The following is an 8,262-nucleotide window of genomic DNA, read 5'->3' as shown; positions in this document are numbered from 1 at the left end:
ACTATCATATCTGAAAAAAATAAAAATAAAAAGCTGCACTGAAGGCATTGGTAAAAATACAAGGCTTCAGGAATTCATGGACTACAAATTGAAATCTTTCAACAAACTGATGCAGCACTGAAGACATTCACGCATCTAAGCAAAGAAATTTGGAAGACAGCTACATGGCCAACAGATTTGAAGGGATCCATTCTTGTGCCCATTCCAAAAAGAGGTGATCCAACAAAATGCAGACATTATCAAATAATATCAATAATATCATATGCAAGTAAAATTTTGCTGAAGATACTTTTAAAACATCTGCAACCATATATTGATAGGGAACTACTTGTGGTTCAAGCCAGATTCAGAAGAGGATATGGATTGAGGGATATCATTGTTAATGTCACATGGATCTTGGATGAAAGCAGAGAATACCACAAAGGTGATTGTTGTTGTTAAGTGTCATGCCATCCAGACTCACAGAGACCTTGTATAAGGTTTCCCAGGAGCAGCTGATGGATTTGAACTGCCAACCTTGTGGTTAGCAGTTCAGTGCTTATCCTACAAAGTCGTACCAGAGATTTGTTTGTGCTTTATTGACTATGCAAAGGCTTTTGACTGTGTGGGTCATGAAAATCTATGAATATCATTGGGAAGAACAGGTATTCCATAGCACTTAATTCTGATCACCAGAAACCTGTACATAGAACAAGAGGCATTCACACAGAACAAGGGGATACTGAGTGGCTTAAAATCAGGAAATATGTGTGCCAGGGTTGTATCCTTTTACCATACTTATTCAATCGGTATGCTGAGCAAATAATCTGAGAAACTGTATTAAACCAAAAATAATATGACATCAGGATTCTGACAGCCAGAATGCTCCTTGGAAACAAGCATGGCTAGACTTCATCTCTCATACTTCTCACATGCTATTGGGAGGGACCAGTCCCTGGAGGAGGGCATGATGCTTGGTAAAGTGGTGGGTCAGTGAAAAAGAGGAAGATCCCTAGTGAACTAGACTGGCACAGTGACAGCATCAATGAGCTCAAGCCCAACAACAATTATTAGCATGGCACAGGACCAGATAGTGTTTCATGTTGTGCATGGGATCTTCATGTGTTGGAACCAGCTTGATGACACCTAGCAACAATACTGTCCCCACCTCATCCTTCACTATTGCCCCCACAACCACATCAACTCGGATTTACCCAAATCCAACAACCTATGCTTCATTCTCCACCATTCCTTGTTACTACTCTTACTTTCTACTTTCCTGGATCTGCTGGGCCATCTCCATATAACACTAACAGAGCATGTTACCCAAGAAGTAAACCTCCATAATGTGGGACCTGTGCTCAGGCACCTAAGCCTCATAACCACTTATACAATTAATTTCTATCCCTGTTGAGATCTGTAATATTCATATTATCTGTATATCATCCTTTCTGGCCACTATCAGGCCCTGTACCTTCCCAGGCACTTCCTTGAACTCAACAGTTGCTTCTTCATTAACTTTCCCTTCCTGAACCATATACCTCTTACACCTTGTTACATGTCAATATGTTCCCTCCACCACACACACCCTCTTTTGAAATTATTTGGCCCTTATAAATCTTTGGAGTCCTGGTGTGATGCTGTGGGTTAATGCACCAGACTTCAAAGTCATTTGAACTGCAAGGTTGACGGTTCAAGCTCACCAGCTGCTCCTCAGAAACCCTATACAGGGTCGCGATGGGTTGGAACTGACTCAACAGCACTTAACACCAACAACATATATCTATAGTAATACAAATTTGCCTGCCAGATTCTCTACTCTCCAAGACCCTTTGGACTATCGGTTCTCCTGGAGAACCACTCTTACTCCATAACAGGTATATGCACTTGACTACTCCATCCCATCCACTTATAACTTATGTAGTCTGGCCTGTGTCCTGTGGACATATAGCACCCAGGCAACCCTATATTCAACTATCTAATGGAACCTTCCCTCAAAATGGTGTGCCATTTATACCTAATACATTGGTGTTGTTGTTATGTACCATCAAGTCAGCTCTGATCCATAGCGAACCTGTATAGTGTTTCTGAGGAATGGCTGGTGAGTCTGAACCACTGACCTTAAAGTTTAAATGACTTTGAAGTCCAGTGCATTAACCCACAGCACCACACCAAGACACCTATTATATTGACAATCTTTGGTACATCTGGTAGAAAACTTAGTATTTTTAATTCCATAACACAGACCCAACTCATAAAAGCCAGAAAGACAATGTCACGACTCCTGGAACCACATATATTAAGGAGCTGAGGTCTTAGAAGCCATTGTTGTTGTTGTCATGTGCCGTGGAGTTGATTCCGACTCATAGTGACCCTGTACAGGGTTTCCGAGGCTATAAATCTTTACGGGAACAGAAAGCCTCATCTTTCTCCCACGTAGCAGCTGGTAGCTTCGAACTACTGACCTTGTGGTTCGCAGCCCAATTCGTAACCACTATGCTACCAGAGCTCCTTTAGAAGCCGTTAATGAGTGACAAAGTTCTCTAGTTGCTATGGTAGTTGATAACTGATTAGCATTAAGTTATTTACTGGAATCTTAGAAGTATAGTTTGTGCCTTTAAGGGAATCTCTTACTGCATGTGGATCAATAATACAGGAATGGTCTTCTGAGACATTCAACAAATAAAACAACAAACCCAAATAGTCAATATTATTATTCAAACACTCCAAGAGGTTCCCTAGAGTCCATTGATTTCTTTTCCTGCTGTTTCATTCTGCCTGGGGTAACTGACTACACACTATCTTTCCAGGTGCTGTAATAACAATTGCTGGACTTATAACTTAGTATATTTCAAGTATTAGTTTATTTACAGAAAACCTGAATGGTTGCTAGGTTAATATAAATATTATGGGTGAATTATGAAGATAATAGGAGAGAACCTTGGCCTCTCAATTGACATTTGATTTAGTGCCAGGAAACTCCAAGTCTCATCTCCATCTGAATCTGTCAAGTCATGGACAATAAGATTCACACCCTGGCTACCCCTGCCACTTAAACTCAAGCACCTTCTTGCTATCTTTTAAACCTCATGGGCTCTCCTTCCACTGTCAGAACTTCTCTACAAAACCCCATGCACTCACAACACTTTCTCTCCACTTCACCTCAGGACTTACCCACCTAAGGACATTTGACATTTGAAGATACCTTGGGAAAGAGCTTTTACATGTCACAGTGGTGTTACATGTACTACTACAATTGTCTTGCAAATTAGCAAACTGAGGAAAATTGAAGCCATTCTGGATTAGATTCTGCATAACAGTGAATCAGTAGAATTCTTGCCTTCTGTGCTGGAGACCCTAGTTTCATTTCCAGCTAGTGCACTTCATGCACCTTTCTGTGAGTGGAGGTTCATGTGTCACTATCATGTTGGACATGTTTCAGTGAAGTTTCCAATCTAAGACCAACTGTAAAGAGAGACCTGGCTATCCATTTTGGAAAAATCCATGAATAAAAACCCTAGGGGTAGTGTTAGCAGAGAGGTTAAGAAAGAAGGAGTGGAAACACGAAACACAGGGAGGAAGTGGGACAAGTGATGTTACATTCTGGGAACAGCAATCAATGATATGAAACAAAATGTGTATGAAACATTGAATGGAACACTGATCCATTCTGTAAATCTTCACCTAATTCACAATAAGTTAAAAAATAAAACAAAGCAAAAACACCTTATATGGTAACCCCTTGTTGTTGTTTAGCACCATTGAGTCATTACTGACCCACAGCGACCCTGTATAGGATTTCCGAGGAGGAGCTGGTGAGCTTGAACCGCCGACCTGGCAGTTAGAACGACTTTGCAGCCTGGCGCATTAACCCACAGCACCACACCAGGACTCCATGGGTCACCATAGTTCATTGTAAATGGGACTGCTATGAGTTAGGGGCTGATTCAATAGCAGTTAACAACAATTAATCTAATATGACCATATGACCACAGCGCTTTGAAGCAAACTCAAACTTAAGCCTACAAACAAGATAAAATTAAGCCTACAAATCTTTTGGAATATGGTGGGATGCCAGCCAGAAGATTTCATTAACTGGAAATGACATTTTATAGTTGAGGCAAGAAAAAAGAGAGGAATTCCTAAACCATTTAACAGTGGAATGAATGGAGCTGGGGACGTTCAGTTGCCCCTGAAAACTGGAGTTCTAATGTGAGGAGATTGCCTCCCAAATCTTTGTCCCTTTTCCTGATCACTGCGTGGCCAAATTCTTGTGATAGACTTGTGTGACCATCTATCTATTTCATGGAGGAAAATGCTTCAGTTTTCTTACCCCCTGCCAAATGGTTTCTTGGGTGATTAAGAACACAATAAGCTCTGGCCGTGATGATGTCCTGGAACATAAGGGTTAGCAGACATAGCAGAAGAACCATACTGCTCAATCTTTGCCATTACAAAGTTCTCTAAAACGCTTTAATCTGTTTTCCTGTCAAGAGAAGGTCAGTATGCTGAACATGATTGATAGCCTCTTTGTACTCTCCAGTAACTCACAGTACTCATTTCTGCTTCAACCATAATGTGAGAGGACTCTAGGATGATGAAGGGGCATAACTTAAATGTGTACAGGCTCCAGCATATACCTGAAACAGTAAAATAAGAATGACTCTACTGTCTAGAGCATCTACCATGTGCCGGGCAATTTGTATGCATAATCTCCATAAATTTTCATGATAAACTGTGAGGAGCTACTATTGTCATCCCCAATTTATAGAAGAGGAAATGGGGCAAATTTCAAGGTCATTTAACTGGAAAAAGACAGAACTCATTTTCAAATCCCTGTCAGTCTCCAATTCTTAAATTATAACTTTCTCCTTTGATCTTGGCAATAGGCTGAATAATATGCACTCCCTCCTTCAAGATGTCCTAATTCCTGGAACCTGTGAATAGTTTACAAGGCATAAAAGATTTTGCAGATCTGATTAAGTTAATGATCTAGCAATGGGAAAATTATCTTGGATCATCTGAGTTGGCCCAATGTAATCACAAATTCCTTAGAAGAGAGAGGTAGGTGTGTCTTCTACACTCTCCCTTTCCCTTCCTATGTACTAATAGCAGTTGTTGTTGTTAGATATTGTTGATTCAGTTCTGACCCATAGCAACCCTATGTACAAAAGAACAAAACACTGCCCTGTTTTGCACCTCACAATTGTTACATTTAAGCCCATTGTATTAATAATGGTTCTACTGCTGGTAAGTGCCATTAAGTTGGTTCTGACTCATAGAGACCTTTTTATAGGATTTCCAAGGAGCGGAAGGGAGGTTTGACCTGCTGACCTTGTGGTTAGCATTTCAGTGCTTATCCAATAGCACAAGAAAACAAACTTGCTCCATTTTTCACAACATGGAAGGGTGCCCAACAAACACCTACTTTGGAATGTCTTATGAGCAAGAAATAAACTTTTACAGTGTAAATTTACTGAGACTTGGGGATTGATTTATTGCAGCAAATAGACAAACTTTACCCTATGAAGTATAGTGTAGCATCGTGACTATAGGATAAGCACTGAGCTGCTAACCACAAGGCTGGTGGTTTAAGCCCACCAACTGCTTCACGGGAGAAAGATGAGCATTTCTGCTCCTGCAAAGGTTTACAGACTCAGAAATCCTATACAGGGTCATTATAAGTTGGAACCAGCTCCAGGGCATTTAACAACATGAAGTATATACTATTGGCCTAATGTTTAAAGGTAGAGAAATGCAGGCTTACAGAGATGAAATGACTTGACCAAGGTCATCAATTTGAAAGGGGCTGAGGCAGAATTCTGACTCCAAAGATCCATAGTATCATGGATTGTTCAATTGCCTCATGAATATATCTTTTCCTGTTTTAAACAAAGTCTCTGAAACAGATATTAGACATAGTGATTGTTAATGCTGCATGTCATTGAGTTGGTTCAGATTCAAAACAACCCTGTACATGGTTTCCAAGGATGTAAATCTTTATGGGAACAGAAGCCTCATCTCGCTCCCAAAAAGCAGCTGGTAGATTTGAACTGCTGACCTTACAATTAACTATGTTACCAGGGTTCCTTACTTTAGAGATCACCTACTCTAAATCTCTTACAGTATTCGAAAGATGAGAAAAGGGAGGATTAAAGGTGCCAAGTAACTTGTTTGTGGTGATGAGACACAGCCAGGACCAGAATCTTAGCCTCCTGTTCATTACCCATTGCAGCAATGGTGTGGGGCCTCTTTGACTATGCAAGAAAGAAGGAGAATCAAACTCCACATCAGCCCAAGGTCAATTCCTATGAGATGGAAGTCAGACATACCTCTACTCTCCCAGGATGTTCTACTTCTTTGTCGGGGTCAGTGATCAATTACAATGGTGACATAGAACTTACATGCAAAACTCAAAATTATGAGATTTATTAGGGAAGTTAATTGGATATTATTAAGGATGAGGAATAACTCATAAGTGCCTCTTCTCAGCCATCCCACAGACATGCCTCTCTTATTCTAGGTCTCACAGCCATGCAAGCTTAGCCTCTGCCCTGCTCCTTTAAGCCTGTGGATAAATGCTCAAAGGGCATCCCATTCTGCAAGTCAGCTTCCTGAATGAAAGCATTCAGTTGGTGAGGCAGGAAGCCTGTTGCTCTGTTTCCTGTGCTACTGCCTCTTCTGCCACCTCTCCATGCAGGAGTCTTAGGGTCCAAAAGATGTGTTTTCTTGTTCCTAGTTAGACTTTTTCCTGTTCATAGTTAGAACTGTCTTCCTGCTTCTGAGATGACTCATTTTAAACCTAGTGGAATGGCAAAAAACAACTGATCCCTGTGTCAGAGTCCCAAACACCTTATTTGCATGGTACCACCCAATTCTTTGGAGTCTTGGTGTGGTGGTGCCAAAAGAAAAACACTCAGCTTCACTGCCAGTTTGAACTTCAAGGTTGGTGATTCAAACTGACCAGCTGTTCATTGGAAATCCTATACAGGGTTCCTCTGAGTCAAACCAACTCAACAGCACTTAACAATAACAACTCCAAATCAACTGGTGAGAGTTATGAATAATCGATGGCAGAACCATATCAAGTAAATTCACTATAACACACTGAAGTTGCTCCTGTTTGTGAGCTTGTTTTGTAGTTAATTGTTTTGTAGTCATACATTTTTATGTAAGATCACATTTAGTCATAGAATATAGACTCTCCTTTTAAGAATGGAAAAGAGAAGAAGAAGAAAAAACTATATTTAAAAAAAATCCTCTGAGGCTATTGCACATAATGGGAATATATGAGTCTCTTGCTCAATTGAGACTATTTTCCTGCTATAAAAATAAAAGTGGCAGAACACTTAACAGATGGGGAGCTAAAAGAATGAACTGAGGATTCCATATCTTGATGCCCTGAAAATATGTTATACTGAAGTAAACATATTTTTAGCAAATAAATAATGGCAACCCATGTGTTGATCTCTCAGCATTATTCTCTAGCTTGGCTTATTTTTTTCTCTAAACACAGCTGAAGTTATTTGTAAGAAACAGCCATGCTCCATGCTTTTCAAACCTAGAAGTGAATTAGAGAATGCTGAAGAACTGGATAGAAGGGTGGCTGCATTTGGGATTTTGCACTATGTGAAAATTTTTCTAGTGCAATTAGAGCACAGTACAGGCTGGATCATTTTGATCTCTGCTACTGTCCTAATTTTTAAATTTAACATGGAACAAAATTTCCCCAATGTCATAATTTCTTTATCAATGGTAAATCTGGGAAATTTGTGTAAACATTTGAATATGGAACTGTCTATGAATTACTGGCATAGTCTCCCTTTCTCAGTGCAAATCAGCTCTCTCAACTCCTCTCAGATGTGTGACCTCTTCTCAGCACACTGAAGATAGTTAGTGTAATCTAAGCCTCCTTAGGACAGACTCTTTTTGACCCAGCCATTTGCCACTACTGACTACCTCAGTGCCCCATCTGGGCCTGTTGCTATCTTTAGTGTTACAGCCCTTGACACATGTTATAACTCTTTTATGTCATACACACACACACATAGGACTCATATATATATACGTGTTTTTGTTAGATTTAAGTATTTCAAGTTTTTTGGAGCAGTATCTCTGGTAGCGTAGTGGTTACGAATCGGGCTGCGAACTTTAAGGTCAGCGGTTCGAAACTACCAGCTGCACCGCGGGAGAAAGATGAGGCTTTCTACTCCCGTAAAGATTTACACCCTTGGAAACCCTATACAGGGTCGCTATGGGTCGGAAACGACTCCATGGCACATA

This window comes from Chrysochloris asiatica, unplaced genomic scaffold (assembly GCF_000296735.1).
Source record: "Chrysochloris asiatica unplaced genomic scaffold, ChrAsi1.0 scaffold00048, whole genome shotgun sequence".
In the NCBI taxonomy this organism is placed as follows: Eukaryota; Metazoa; Chordata; class Mammalia; order Afrosoricida; family Chrysochloridae; genus Chrysochloris; species Chrysochloris asiatica.
The sequence above is the reverse complement of the archived record's forward strand: the minus strand, read 5'-3'. Positions refer to the sequence as shown.